The sequence below is a fragment of the Camelus bactrianus genome, chromosome 29 (assembly GCF_048773025.1).
Source record: "Camelus bactrianus isolate YW-2024 breed Bactrian camel chromosome 29, ASM4877302v1, whole genome shotgun sequence".
In the NCBI taxonomy this organism is placed as follows: Eukaryota; Metazoa; Chordata; class Mammalia; order Artiodactyla; family Camelidae; genus Camelus; species Camelus bactrianus.
The window spans coordinates 13,189,127-13,205,416 of NC_133567.1; the positions used below are offsets into that span (position 1 = coordinate 13,189,127).

The window sequence follows — 16,290 nt, forward strand, 5'->3', positions numbered from 1 at the left end:
GCCGCTGCCGCCCCTGCGAGCCCACAGTGCCGCCTAGGGACCGGAGGCCGTCTGTCAGCGGCAGGCGAGTGCAGGGAACCTGAGCTGCGTCTCCCCTGCTCCGCACCAAGCGGGGGTTGGGAGTCGTTTGAGGCGCGAGCTTCCTGTGCTTACTTACAAGCTGAATCCGCTGCGGGGTCCGTGGGCGGCCACGTACTGTGGCGTGCACCGCCTCAAGCATGCTTGGCCGCCCTCCTGGCCACCCTGGACTTGGGTGCCAGTGCTTGCCTGCACGTTGATTGTCACTTCTTGAAAGCCACCGCCACTATCAAGATAATCTAAACATATGCCTGCAGCTTAACTACAGAAAGGTAGGAGCTTTCTTCGGTTTTTAGCATCTGCCTTAAAAATTAACTTGAGTTATTTTAAACACTTATGAGGACTTTTTCCTGTTCCTTGTAGGCTTGAATTAGTTTTTTTAAAAAGAATAATTCCTATTTGGTCTCATTTACCCATCTCCCATCCCTCATTCCCCACCTGGCATCCGACTGAAGATGGGATAAGTGATCAGTTTGAATTTACTTGCCTCATGCTTATTATTAACAACACTTATTGACAATCTAGGGAGATGATAAAAAAAAAAAAGTTTCTGTATTAGGCATGTCCTCCTCTTTCATATTTCTGCCCAAACCAAGACTCCTTTGTATTATTTGTCCCGATGAATTGTACCACTCTCCACCCATTTGCCAAATCTAGAAACCAAAGTCATGCAGGACCGTCTGCGTCCTCTCATATGCAAACTGTTATCAAACCCAGGCCATTCTGTCCCCCTTCCCCCTTCCCACTGCTGCAGTGGGGGACTTCACCTCTTGTCTACAATGTTGCAACTCTGGTGAATGCCTTGGTTTAAAAACATGTTTTGTTTTTTTTTTTAATGTTTGCATTAGAAATTCTTTTTTTCCCTCTGTCTCTATATTTTAATTTTATTTTTTAAACATTTTTATTGATTTATAATCATTTTACAATGTTGTGTCAAATTCCAGTGTAGAGCACAATTTTTCAGTTATACATGAACACATATATATTCATTGTCACATTTTTTTCTCCATGAGCTACCATAAGATCTTGTATATATTTCCCTGTGCTATACAGTATAATCTTATTTATCTGTTCTACAATTTTGAAATCCCAGTCTATCTCTTCCCACCCCCCGCCCCCTTGGCAACCACAAGTTTATATTCTATGTCTGCGAGTCTATTTCTGTTTTGTATTTATGCTTTGTTTTGTTTGTTTGTTTGTTTTTAGATTCCACATATGAGCGATCTCATATGGTATTTTTCTTTCTCTTTCTGGCTTACTTCACTTAGAATGACATTCTCCAGGAGCATCCATGTTGTTGCAAATGGCGTTATGTTGTCAGTTTTTATGTCTGAGTAGTATTCCATTGTATAAATATACCACATCTTCTTTATCCAGTCATCTGTTGATGGACATTTAGGCTGTTTCCATGTCTTGGCTATTGTAAATAATCCTGCTATGAACATTGGGGTGCAGGTGTCATCCTGAAGTAGGGTTCCTTCTGGATACATGCCCAGGAGCGGGATTACTGGGTCATATGGTGAATCTATTCCTAGTCTTTTGAGGAATCTCCATACTGTTTTCCACAGTGGCTGCACCAAACTGCATTCCCACCAGCAGTGAAGGAGGGTTCCCTTTTCTCCACAGCCTCTCTAGCATTTGTCATTTGTGGATTTTTGAATGATGGCCATTCTGACTGGTGTGAGGTGATACCTCATTGTAGTTTTGATTTGCATTTCTCTGATAATTAGTGATATTGAGCATTTTTTCATGTGCCTATTGATCATTTGTATGTCTTCCTTGGAGAATTGCTTGTTTAGGTCTTCTGCCCATTTTTGGATTGGGTTGTTTATTTTTTTCTTATTGAGTCGTATGAGCTGCTTATATATTCTGGAGATCGAGCCTTTGTCGGTTTCATTTGCAAAATTTTTTTTCCCATTCCGTAGGTTGTCTTTTTGTTTTACTTATGGTTTCCTTTGCTGTGCAGAAGCGTGTAAGTTTAATTAGGTCCCATTTGTTTATTCTTGCTTTTATTTCTTCTAGGAGAAAATTTTTGAGATGTATGTCAGATAATGTTTTGCCTATATTCTCCTCTAGGTTATCCAGTTTTGTTCCATATAGTTTTTCATAATATTCTCGTATGATACTCTGTATTTCTATTTTATTTGTTGTAATTTCTCCATTATTGTTCCTTATTTTGCTAATTTGTGCTCTCTCTTTTTTCTTCTTTGTGAGTTTGGCCAGAGGTTTGTAAGAACATGGGTTTTTAAACCAGAATTCTGTCACTTATTACCTGTATGATCATGGACAAGTTGCTCAATTTCCATGACACTCGATTTCCTTATTTATTTATGTATTCATGTATTCAGAAATATTTATTGGGAGTCCACCATATGCAAATCACTGAGGATACTGAAGGAAAAACACGAATGAACCTATTCTTATGGGCTTTCATTCTAGTATGAGAAGATAATCTTTAAACAAGATTTAAAAAGTGAAGCATATGTTAAGTTGAGATGAGAGTCCTGGAGGAAAATAAAGGGATTGAATAGGGAAAGTGTGGGGAAGACCTGACGAGATGAAGGAGCAAAGCATGTGGATGTCATCTATAAAAAGGAGGTTAACGGTAGTACCTAATTCAGCAATTAAATGAGACAATTCAAGGAAAACACTTAGTAGAGAGTTTGGGCTCTATAAATGTTAGCTATTCTTATTTTCCTATTTTCTGATGAAACAATTAATAGTTTTACTTACCTCCAAATCACTTTCCAATTTCACATTAGAATGATGCTTCTAACGAAATTTTTCAAAAATTTTTAGTGGTTTCCCTTTAGCACTTTATGATTTAGCACCTGCCTACCCAAACAGGCTCAAACCCTGCCTCTATAGGCTCCAGTCTCTTAGTACCAGGAATACTGGGCTTCACACCCTAGCCACACAGTAGTGTGCTCGCTTCGCAGGCTCTGCCCTGGCTTTGTGCCTGCTGCTATCTCCGACTGGAACGTTTTCTCCTCTCCTCTCATCTACCCAGCACACTCCTTCTGTTCCTTCAAGTCTCATTCACATGGAACCTCACTGAAACCTTCACTAACTTCTGTGCCTGTCTCTCATTTGCATTTTTAAAAACATCAATTGCATTTTTTTATTTTTCAGTTTTATTAGGTAGAATTGTTATAATTTAACTGCACATATACAGTGCATTGCATGTAAATAATACACAATATAGCACATATTTTAAAAATTTACGTATATGTACTGTTCATTGTTGCTAAGAACGTTTAGAGCTGTAACTTTTTAGACTTATGTAATTATCAAATGAATAAAGCCAATCACAAAATAAGAATTAATTAAAAAAGATACATACAGCCCACTATTAACAGCAACATTATTTATAATTGCCAAGATATGGAAGCATTGTAAGTGCCCATCAATAGATGAATGGATAAAGAAGATGCAGCATATATATGTAATTTAATACAGCTCACCCATAATCAATTACATTTTTAAAAACAGCTTTAATGAGATATCATTTATGTCACATAGGTCACCTATTTTGAAAGTACAATTTGATGGTTTTTAGTATATTTACAGAGTTGGGCAACCATCTCCACAATCGAACTTTAGAACGTTTTTATTATTCCCCAAAGAAAGTTCTTTAAACTCATTTACCTGGAATGGAAGACAGTTGATAAACAAGTAATTACGAATGTGATGGGTATTTTCAAGACTTGTTTGGTGAAGGGTGAGATGGAAGTATTCTAGGTTATTTGGAAATTCATTGTTCCACTGAAGTGAGCTTTTAAACTGAAACTCACTTTTTCAGACCTTAAGATTTAATTATTTTTCACTCTTTTATGAGAAAATACCCCCCACTGGTCTCTTTCAGTTGCATAAACCTGCCATACTCTGATCAGCCTTAGGACTTGAGATGACTGTTGGATTTGGCAAGACAGAGGATGTGTTTGTGTCAATTTAGGTTATCTAGGAAACAGATGGCAAGACAAAGTTAGAATCGTAAGAGATGGATCGGCAATAACACTGGTGAAAAATAAAGGGGAGGGCAGCTGGTAGGGAAAGCCTCCAGACCACCGGCAGGTCTGACACCTGTGAAGAGAAAGAAGGAGGACTGGGCAGGAAGAGCCTCAGACTGAGGTGCAGCCTGAGAAAGTTGTGGCCAGCCCAGGGGGGAGCTCCTGCGCTAGTGCCATCTTCCAGAAAAGGTCGCAGCTGCTGTCAGGAAGTCCTCTCCCTCAGCTCCCTCTTGGGCTCTGGTACCCACTCCTTCCTCGGGCCCCTTGAAGCACTCCATGGTGATAGCCTCGGGGGATGGCATTATCTCTTGCGGGTTCCTTACACCCTGCCCATACCTCTGAAGTGTCCTTTTATGACCATTTCTCCCAAATTACCCAATTTGAATGTGCCACTTGCTCCTGCTAGGACCCTGACTTATTATGAAGATCATTCTTGACCTTCAAGAGAGTGTTTTCTTTGGAACGGTAGGAATAAATGACTGATCGGAGTGGGTTCAAGAGAAAATGGAACATGGCAAGATGGAGGCGTGAGGATAAGCAACTCATTGAGGAAGTTTTCCTGTAAGAGGAGGTGGAGAAATGGACAAGTAGCTGGAGAGCGGTTGAGGGGTCTAGGGAAGGTTTTTGCTTTCTTTTTGGATATGATCTATTCTGTTTGCATTCAGAGAGAATGACCATTAGAGAAGTTTCTTCTACAGGAGATACTTGCCAATCTGTGAGATGTGGTGGCATCTTGTGGACAGAGCACCCACAGGAAGAGGGCTGGAGTTCCCACAGGAACCAGGGGAAAGCAGGGCTTGTGGACAGGCTGGGAGTGGCAAGATGAAGTTGTCTTCTTCCAGTTGCTTCTATTTTACCAGTCGGCTATGAAATGAAGTCATCAGGAGTAGGGAGAGCATATTGGAGTTTGAGGAGAAAAGGGGGTAAAATTGGGGGAGGGTGAATGGATGAGAGGAATGTAACCAGACAGCAGCCCCTTCGTGAGACTTGGGGACATAAATTTAAAGTGAGACTCGTGGGCAGAGTCACATGATTTTCTCCAGTCCCATCCCCCTGCTTGGATACAGGTACAGAGAAGGCAGAGAGTTGGGGCTGGCTAGAGTGGTATGACAGAGGCAAGGATGTTGAGGGGAAACCCAGATTGGGGCAGGGGTGAGGAAGTGAAGGCTGTGAGGAGGTGGCTGTGGTCCTTATACTCTGTCACCCTCCACCCTTTTATCACTGTGAAAGGCGATCCTCTCCAGACAGCAACCCTGAGGCTCCCTGGCCGTCTAACTTCTAGTTGAGTTCAGCCAGTGGAAGGCACTGGGGCCAAAAACCAGAAGAGCGTTTTGGTGACTTACTCTCCCCTGACCCCTCCTTGCCTGACTGTGGTTCTGTGGTGGCCATGACCCTTGGTTGCCTTTCTCTCAGTGTTCTAGCTCACTGAGCTCGGGACTGATTCTCTCCCTGGCCTCTCAGGCTGTTGATGGTAAAGGCTTCCCACAGTCCTCGTCCCTTGGCGCTTCCCTGTCTCTGGTTGGTTCCCTCAACCGGCCCACTCTTCTGTGACCAGGCCTTTCATGAAACTCTCCCTCCAGTGAAGCCCTTGTGAGCGGGCCATCTGTCCCCTGCCAGTTCTGTATCCCCAGGTCAGGACAGCGTGCTAGGACCTCTGAATTGGAGGCGCCCGTGGGCTTGAAGGTGTTTGGAGCGGGGCTCGCTGTCTGAGGAGGGAGTGCTCAGAGGGTGGGATGCTGGGAGCAAATGCAGAGGTTGTGCGGGCTTTGGCCGTGAGCCGGGAAGGGCAGGGAGAACGGAGTGGGGGGCGGAGGGGGAAGGAGGGGTGGCTCATGGCAGAGAGGAGTCCGGAGGGGAGGGCGCTCTCTGCGCACTTTACCTGGACCTTCTGTCACCAAGAGTGACTGAAGGAGCAGAAAGGGGAGGGAGCCCGCGAGGGCGCCAGGTGGCAGGAATGAGGAGGAGGGGGCCGAGCAGGGGAGCCCGATTAGCAGGGGGTGGGGGGGTGGGGTCGTCACGTGGGGGAGGGAGGTGGTCTAGTTGGAGGGCTTGGGCTTCCCGAGAATCTGGGCTTTTGGGGGCGAGGGAGGAGAACCGTCTGTCCTCGGCAGAGAGGGTCAGGAAGAACACCCACTCCGCCCCTGGGCTCTGTGGTGTGCAGGGCGTGGGAGGCAACAAGCAGCTGCCTCCCGAGAAGGCTTGAGGGGAAACAGGGTTTAGTTTCCACTCAGAGCTGCCACCAGGTTTCTAAGCGAGAGGGCGAGGGAAATATGCAGAAAGGTGTGGAGGGTGTGAAGGATTTTGAACGACGGGGTCCCCAGGGGTGCCCGGGAAGGGCTGGGGGGAGGTGAGCTTAAGTCAAGTAAGCGGATGAAGGGCCACCTGGGGAGGAGAATGTGGTGATGATGATGGATGAGCTGAAGGTTTGCCTCCCGAGGGGACTAAGGTGGAAAGGGTCCCGAGGCGCGGGAAAATTACCCAGGCGGTCTTTTAGGGGAACGTGGGGGAATCAATTTGAATTTTAGCTTCCTTTTTAGGATGGGCCTCTTACGAAGTTTATAAGGAGGGGCGACTGCCATCAAATCCTCTGAACGAGGGTCCTGGTAGTGAGGAAAGTGGTCTTAGGGCCCTGGAGGGTCCTCTTAAGCAGATTGATTGCTCAGGTGTGTCCAGCGTGGCTACTCCACATACAGAAACCATATTCCTGGTAAATGTTGCTCTGGCAATGTAGCTTGGACCGTAAAATGCTGAGATTCTCAGGACATTTTAAATAATTTTGAAAAGGACAAAAAACAGATTGTTTAAAATTGGGTCTATCCAATCTGTGGTATAGGGTTGCTATAATTATGAGAAACATAAAAGAAACATAAAGACGCTTTTTTGCCCTCATAGAGGTTATCTCTAGCTGGTCTTTCAAGATGTATATAAAGAGGAAAAGTCAGTTCTGAGATGATGAGAAAGTAAGTGCAAGACAGCGCCTAATAGAAGTTAAGAACTAAAATGGAGCTGGTGGATTTCAGCATCTCCTAGGGGAACAAAAGGATGAAAAAGAAGAAATTAACATTTGTTACATGACCACTGTCCCAGGTATTTTGCTGTCACATAAGTTATATCATTTAGTTTTCACAGAAACCCTATGCAATAGTCACTATTCTAACTTAAAAATGGGGAAACTGAGGCTTGGAGATGTTAAGTAATTTGCCCAAAGTCCCAGGGCTGGTAAGTTGGCCTCATCAGGACTCTCTCTCAATGTATCTTTTTTTCCTCTCCTGTCTTTTGTTTCATGTTGGCTTCATTTTTCCCTATTGTAAATGGACTTTATTTACACAGCAGAGAACATGCTCACAAGTTCTATCAGAGCAATCCCAAGGAAAGACCTAGACTAGGCTGGCGTGGTTGTATGATCATATCTGGGTCATGTGGCCTGTCTTGGTCATGTGCTTTTCCCCAATAGTAGGGTAAGTAAGTCTATTATTAGAAGATACAGAGGAAAGGGTGTTGGGCAAATAAGAATATGGACCAACATAGATGTTCCAGAGAACACAGTGGTGGGAAGCTTCTAAAGGCAGACAAATTTGACACAACATTGTAAAATGGCTATAACTCAATAAAAAAATGTTTAAAAAAAAAGTATTTTGCACTTTTAAGAAAAAAAGAAAAAGAAAGACGTTAAAAAAATAAATAAATAAAGGCAGACGAACAGATGGAGGTGGTTGGACCAGGGAGAAAAATCCAACAGTAGTATGAACATGAGAGAATGAGAAGAATAGAAGATGGAGTGACTTGTATTTGAGGCAATGGCCAAGGACTCTGGAGGTGTGTAGTTAGTAGGACTTCTGAAATAATCTCGGCAGGCACAGGTAGAGGTGGGGGTCTTAACCCTGAGTTTGTTATGCTTCCCAGAGGGTCCTAGTTCTCATGAACAGGCAGGAGAATGGTGGTAGGTGAGTGGTTTCTGGGGAGACTGGTGCACGAGGACACAGCAGCAGATTTAGGAGATTCTTCACAAAGTAGTGGAGACTTCCCTCTGCCAGGAAGGCCACCCAGTAGGTCACTTTCGCCTGAGGAGAGTGAAATCATGAGAACATCCTTCTGTGCAAAATACTTTGCTAAACTGCTTCTGAAATTGGAGGGCTTATGCCTCAGGGAACTTGTGACAGTTGAACTGACATGATACCTTGTAGCCATCAGAAGAATGGTGTATGGCTCAGTGCCTAGTAGAACCAAGGTCTTGGGGTGGTGGCCAAGGATTCTTTGGAGCTGTTTCCTTGCTTGCATTAGCCCTTGTGCTCAAAGACAGAGTTTACAGCACAAGTAGAAACAATTAAAATGTATGTAATTCTTGGCAATCCCCTGGGCACTGTTGATGTACATTATTAATTTTAACCTCGTATCAACCAGGAATATAATGTTTTCCCTATTTCCAGTAAGGAAGCAGAGGCTAAGTAAAATAACTAGTTTAAGATTTTATAGCTATTAAATTTTAACACCCAAGAATGTGTTTATCTTATAAAGTTATGGTAAGATCTTACTAAAAGTAAATATGGTGTTTTGTGTTTAATTGGTACACGTCAAAGTGAAATAATTATAAGGGAATATGTGAATGTGTTCCGTTAACAACAACAACATGCATAATATCGATATCTGGATTAAAAGCAAAATGTGAACTTTAAAAAAACCCCAAACAGCCACAATATAATAGCAACTGGTATTTATTGGGTGCCAAGCACTGTGCTAAATATGATGAACATTTAATACTCACAATGACTCCTCGAGTTAGGCAGTATATCATTCTTTTTCTATAGATGAGGGATTGATTGGACAAATATATTACTAAACTGTTACTACCACCACTGTCACCACGATGATGAATGGGAATAGGAATAGGCCACATGCAGGGAAATCAATTAGTAGTTTATTTAAATTTAGGAAATGAGCACTAGGCCAGGGAAGAAAAGAGAGAGAGATCCCTGAGACAGTGTAAGACAAATGATAGATTTCGTCCCTATGAATCGAGCCACTTTCATTTCCTAGGCTCTTTGTCAGTCCTGGTCATCTCCTGTGCCCACCAGCATTTTCTTTGGCCTTCAAATTGCATCTCCATCCTCAAACTTTAGCATAAATATTGCCCTGCTAAGTGGATTGGGATTAAACGAAATAGGAGTGACCGAGGACAAATTCAACTTGGGACGTGGGAGAATAGCGATGCTGTTTACCTAGATGGTGAGCTGGGAAGGGGAGGAATCAGGAAGATGAGGATTTGGGGTAAGCAGAGGTGTTGAGTTTTAGCTATATTGAGTTTCTTCACATTGATGCCTGCACTTTGGGAGACAGCCTCGTGAAGAGTTCCTGCAGGTGGCAAAAGACTTAGACCTGGGGCTTTAGTGAAAGATTCAAGCTCATCCATACATTTGGAAATTGTTCAGCATGGTGGCCACTCAAATGGATTAGCTCTGTAAAGTGGTGAATAAAAGAAAAAGAAGAGAATGAATTTAGTCTTGAGGGTGCCCGTAATGAGGAGACTAAAGGGGGATCATGATCTCAAGTATACATACAGCATTTAATAGCAATGATTTTCAGAATACTTTTCAAACAGTAATTTCCCATGAAGCCTCCATAAACTCTGGATGATGAAACTTTTAAAAGCTCCCAATATTCTTTCACTCTTTAATCCTAATAACTGATTTATTTGAGGCTTAAATGCTATTGCAAGGAATGCACTGGTCCCAAGGATAGTATTATTAGAAATTATTTCCTCTGAAGTTGAAATTCATTAAAAGTGTACTAAATGAGACAAGTAATAAAATAGGGGAGAGAAAAGGACAATAGTTATATTAAAGAACTGAATTCCAAGAAAAACTGCTAAGACTAGCTTCCAGGAAGTCAAGGCAAAATGTGAACGTGGTGAGATAACTAGATATTTGTCCCATGGAAAGCATTTGAAACATAGTTAATTACTAGTGTCACATGGATCCTCCCTAACCTGGATATTAACATGAGTCTTACATAGAGTCAGGGGAGCTGTGCATGTTTTAAAAGTTCCCCAGGTGATTCTAATAATTAGTCAAATTTGACAAGCTCTAGTCTAATAAAGGAAACAGTTCACAGGTGAGAAAATCTTTTTTTTTCTAGCTCTGAAATCTGAGAGATTTTGTTCCATGAACACTGAAGAATGTGGAATAATAAAAGAGACAATGTGCTAAATAGCATTGAAAAAAAGAAACCAGGTAGGGATTTTATATGTGTGGATCTCACACTGACCTTTGACGAAATAAAACCCAACAACATAATAGTAAATTATAATTCTGTTCATGTAAAAAAAGAACTATTTGCATCAAGTGGAAAAAAATTATATTCCTTGGTCATTTTCAGAAATTCTGATTCAGTAAATCTGGTTAAGGACCAGAAATCTGCTCATTTGTAATAAGCACCCCGGTTGATAGTGATGAAAGTGGTTCAAGACCATATTTTTGTACCAAGAGACCAGATGGTTAATAATATTCCTTAGAGTTTCAGGGTTAGATATAAAATCTTGGGATATACCATTTGTGATAGATATTTTCGTTATTTTTGAAAATCGAAGCAGGGGAAGAACCAAGATTAATCTACTTCCACAAAGTAGGTGGGGAAAACTTCTGTGGTATGAAACCAGAGAGCTTCTTCTTTTTTTTTTTTTTATGGTGGGGAAAAAGAGGTAATTAGGTTATTTATTTACCTTTAATGGAGGTACTGGGGATTGAACCCAGGACCCTGTGCATGCTAGGCATGTGCTCTACCACTGAGCTATACCCTCCCTCCTGAGAGAGCTTCTTTAGTGAAAAATTTCTTCTGCCCTTTGGGGAAAACATTAAAAGCATAGGCTGCATCACATGCCAGAAGAATAGATGTTGGTCTCACTAAAAGGAAGAAATGGATAATAGAATTGACATTCTGTTATCATAGGTGACGATTTAGCATTCTCAGCCTGCCATTTCCTTTCCTCTCTTATCCTCCAACACATTTTAAAATCAGTGTTTACATTATTGCCTATGTAAAATTGCAGGATCAGATAGTATTTTGCAATTATTTCCTTCCTAGCATAGCCTTTTTTGGGAATCAATAATTGCCTCGTTTTTCCCCTACCAATGTGGTTTTCAGTTAGCTGATCATTCTTTCAGTTGCTCAACGAGAGCTGTTGTATGACTGCCAGCAGGTTTTTTTTTCCCCCACTAAAGGCTCAACCATACCAGATAATCAATTCCATTTCCCCTGACCCTGAGATCTCTTTCTAAAGCCTCTACTTCCTTTTGCTCCAATCTGGAGCAGGCTTTGGGGACACCTTTGTCTTAGAACTCACTTTTGATATTTTTCTAGGTTGGATTTACTATTTTAATTGTGGGCTTTCCTTTTTCTTGTTTTTCTGGAGCATGTTATCTAGCAATTCCCTAGAGAGAGGTGCATGGCAGATAGAATTTTTGAGCCCTTACATGCTCACAAGGTCGATAGTTTGGTTGGTTATAAACCTTGACATAATTTCTCCCTCAGGTTTTGGAAGGTATTATGTCCTAATACCCACTGTTACACTGAAAAAGCCAGCGCCATTTTGATTCATGCTCCTTTCTGAGTGATTCCAGCCCCCCAGTCCTTCCATCACTCCCATACCCTGTAATCTTTTAAGAGCTTCTCTTTACTCCTGATGTTCTGAAATTTGGCAACGGCATGACTTGATTGTTCTTGGTTGTTCTATCTTTCTTACATTGCTGGGCATGGAGTAGACCCTTTCAATGAAAAGACTCATGTCCTTCGGTTCTGGGAAATTTTTGTGTATTACTTCTTTGATATTTTCTGCCTGTTTTCAGTTCTGTTTTTCTGTACCCCCTATTACTTGGATGTTGTACTTCTTGGTTTTCTTTTAAAAAGTCTTCTTTTTTGTTTTTCATCTTTGATGTTGTTTTCCAAAAACTTTCTCAACTTGGTTTTCCAACCTATTTATTTTGGTTATATATTTTTATTTTTCAAGGCTTTTTCATAGAGCTACTTTTTATAGTACCCTGTTCTTGTTTTATAAATTATATTACCTTCTCTTATCTCTCTAAGGGTACTAAGAATTACAGGGAAATATATAGAAGATCTTGTGGTAGCTCACAGTGAAAAAGAATGTGACAATGAATATATGTGTGTTCATGTATAACTGAAAAATTGTGCTCTACACTGGAAATTGGCACAACATTGTAAAATGACTATAACTCAATTAAAAAATAATAAAAAAAGGATACTAATAATTAAAAAAATTTTTTTTCTACAGTCTTTTTTCTTTAAGATCCTGCTTGTTTTGCATCTTCCTGATGACATTTGGATTTCTGTTTATGTTAAGAGATACTGATTGGAAACTATATGTGTGTGGGTGGGGGTATGGGAGGGTTTGTCAAATTGTAGGCCTCATTGGAGATACGGCCATTGCGTTGGAGAACCCACATGTAACTGTATGTGAAAGTTTTTTTCTCTCTAGATTATTTACTTTCTCCTGAGATGAAATTTCCAGTCTTCTACCCGGCATTCATCTATTTGGCAGCCACTGTTCTGGGGAAAGGTGGGAAAAGGGGAATGGAGATCTACTGTTCTAACTTACACTTAATTTTTTTTTTCCAGCTTTTCGCACTGGATGAAACTTAGGTCTCTTCTTTGGGGTGGTGGTTGGCTGACTGTTTAGCACATATAAGCTTTCACCAATCCCACTTTTAGAACAGAGCTGTACCCCCACTTTCTGCAGAACCTGGTGCTGCTGAGTTCTAATCTTCTCAAAGGGTGGTTAGGGTGAGCTGGCTCCCTCCCCTCCTGCAGTGATTTTCGTCTCTAGTTTTATCACTTCCCTGGCTCCATTCACTTTCTTTCAAAATTAGGTTAAGATCTCTGCAAACCCCTCTTGTGCTGTCTTCTCAGGCTTGTACCTTTTACTATTATGTTTTATCTGTATCTCTGTAAACTTAATATATACTGTTTTTTATTGGGTCTTGGAAAGGAGTGGCAACAAACATGTGATCCATCAGCCACAGATCGTCAGTACCTAAGAATTACCTTTTCAAAGAATAATGCTTAATGGGCTTTGAAAAACTGCCTACAGTGTTAATGGCTTCTAATGTAGATTTGTTGGAGCGTCAGGATTTTAGCATTTTCGAGGAATCTTTCAGGATAAAATTGGTAATCAGCAGTCACTTTGTTGAGAATTTAATGTGATGTTATATAATAATGGATAAAATAAGCACAAACAGCACATAAAATTTAATACTATTGACCATCCCTTCTTGGATACCTCTCTCGGTGGCTGTCACACCACTCTCCCAGTGATTATCCCATCCTTGATCAAGCTTCCTTAAATCTTCCTTGCTCTTTCTCTTCCTGCATGCCCACCCGAAGGTCTACACGTTTACCTATTGCTTTAATTGCAACCTCAGTGTGGGACTTCCTACTTTCTCTCTAACCCAGACCACTTTCGTTAGCATCTCTGTAGATTGGGGTGCAAATCAGCTTTCCATCTTCCCCGTGGGCATGTATCTCCCCTCTGCTCTGGGGGACTAGCTCAGTAAATCCTGTAAGACAGACTTGGGTCTTTTATTTTGATTAAAATGTTTTATTATTTCTATTTTGAATAAGCAATACATTCAATAATTTAAAAGTCCAAAGATGTAAAAGGGTAGACTATGATGATTCCAGACTCATCCCTTGTCCCTCAGTTACCCGTAAGTTCTCCTGGGAGGTAATAAACGTTACCAATTAAAATTTTGGGGGGGGGTATTTTTCTAGAGATATTTTCTCCATACACAAGTAAATATACTTACACATGCCCCTCCCCCATTCTCCATTTTAATTCCAGATGTTTTTCAAAAGGTCAGGCATCGATGTGACTGGAACTAAAAATTTCACAATCAGTATTTCAAATATTGAATCTCTTTCCCCCTTCCAAAACAAAGAATCCTTTTAAGCTCTGCCCAAAGTGAAAAGAGGGGAAAGACTGATGAGTTTTCCTGCCTCAACAATGCCTGGAAATTGGTAGCAAGATTCACGCTGGTGCATGGTGCTGGTGAGCAAGAGAGACTCAGAAATCCAGTGCTGGCAGAACAGGAGTTGGCCCAGTCTGTCTGTGAGCTACCGCAGAGGGCTCTGATTTATTACCTATTTCACACACCCTGGAAAGAAGGGAAAGCTATTCGGTAAGGACTCAATACTGGTCCAGGATCCTCCTCTGACTCTCTTCTCCATCTGAGAAAAGATCTCACCCACTCTGACCACAGGGGTAGGCACGGGACCAAAGCTGGGCCAAATCTAGTACCTCATGTTTCCTTGACCACAGGGACTGGCTTAAGGACTGGGTCAGGAGCCAGGATAAACCAAGAATCCTTCCCCCTAGGATTTTCCAAACTAAAGCTGGAAGAACCAGCTTTCCTGGCTGGTTGTGAGTGGTTAGGATATGAGCCCAGGGCTTCCCGTAACCACGACCCCCACGATGTGAGGAAACCAGTCTGCTGTGGGAGCTCTGACCCAAAGGGGGAGAAAAAGAGGGACATTTGGGGTTGTACTGATGCGATCCAAATCCTCGTTACTGTTTACTCTTCTCAGGTTGGTTACAAGTGCCAACCAACTTCTCTTTTTGCTTCCACTAGTTGAAAATTAGTTTTTGTCACCTTCAACAAAGTATATCCTATCTAGTTAGCCCCATTCTATGTATCTAAGTGCTTACTAGGCATCTCCCTCTGATGTTCCTTGGTACTTCAAACTCACATCTATAGTACAGTGCATCGTTCCTCCCTTCCCCACTTTACCTACCCCACTTCCTGTGCTCCCTCGTCCTGGTTAGCAACCCAGCAACTATGGCAGCTGCTTAAAGCCAGAAACCTACAGCTCCATTGGACTTCCTTTCCACCTGATCCCCATCCCTCAAGACCTAATCAGCCTCTAAGTTCTATTTCTCTTCTTAAATATTTCTCAGATCTGTTACCCTGTCTTCTACTACCTTTGAGACTCCTTTGGCTTCTTTTTTCCTTCTCCCACTGTATTGAGAAGGCCATCTCAGAATGCTTACCCTGCGTACTGCCTCTGCTGAATGGGGTACCCTTCTGATAAAATTTCCTGTGATCCTTCTGGTCCCAGATGATTGGTCTAGAGCAGTTACCATAAGGCCTGATCAGTAACATGTAAGACAGGATGGCAGGAAAGCTCTCAGAAAGGGACACGGAAGATTAATTACACCAGTTGGGTCCTCTTCTGTGAAAACTGAATCTGAGACAGCTAGAGGGCTGCTCAGCGGTTGCAAAACAGAAGCTGAAGATTTATAGAGAGAGGGCAGAGGGGTGACAAGGAGGATGTAGAAACTCTTGAATAAGCAGAAAATGGGTAAGTAGAAGCTATGAATAATCCACAACTCCTGGGTTATTGAATGGAGGCTAACATAATTGGCTGGAGTGACAGAAACAAAAGGAAGAACAAATGTATTATAGTGGTTGGGGACAAACTTGCTGTTGAGGAAGCAACAAAATGATACTAACCCTGCCCTGGACCACCGGCCGCTTTCCAGTTGCTAAGTTGTGTTACTCCAGCCTGTGTGAAGCATGGCTGGATGACAGTACACTGGCTCCCGTGACTTTCCTTGTTTTCAGGAGATGCTTCTCAGCCCTGTGACCTCGACCCACAAATACTATTCGAAATAGTCTGGTTATGTAAATTAGTTCCTCAACCACGTGATGCTTTGCCATATCTCTGTTTACGTGCATACACTATTTCTTCCAACTGGAACGAGTCTTCTCCCAAACAAATGCCCCTAACTTCATCACCTGGCTGCCACTGACTCAGCTTTCAAGACTGGGCTTAGGCTCCTCTAAGCAGCTTTCTGTAACCCAACCAGGTTATATATACACTCCTCCTTTACTCCAAACAGACTTACTGATAACTGCATATTGTAACTGTGTGTCTCCACAACTAGAATTCGAGCTTCTTTTGAGAGCTGAGATGCTGTTTTGTTCCCCTTTGTACCCCCAGGGCCTGGCCCAGAACCCACACAAAGCAGATACTTAGTTAACATCGTGGTTTTTGTTAAAGCTCAGTTGCCTAGACTTTAAATAACCAAGTTTAGTAACCTCCCATTATCAGCCCTTTCAATAGATCCACTTGCAGCTTGAAGTGTGCTGTGGTGCCTTTAAAAAAACAGTGATTCCGTGGCTTTGTGCATGTG

General features: G+C 42.0%; 1 protein-coding gene across 4 annotated transcripts in view; it reads left to right on the top strand.

Moving 5' to 3' along the window:
- XKR9 (XK related 9) overlaps positions 1–16,290 on the top strand; it is a 61,853-nt gene that overhangs the window by 383 nt on the left and 45,180 nt on the right. For 2 of the 4 annotated variants that reach the window (XM_010967123.3, XM_045504423.2), the window contains exon 1: positions 91–350. The exons of the other annotated variants lie outside the window; for them this stretch is intronic. The gene's annotated coding sequence lies outside the window, so the exon portion shown is untranslated. Of the gene's footprint in view, positions 1–90; positions 351–16,290 lie in introns of those variants that run through there. 4 annotated transcript variants of the gene reach the window in all.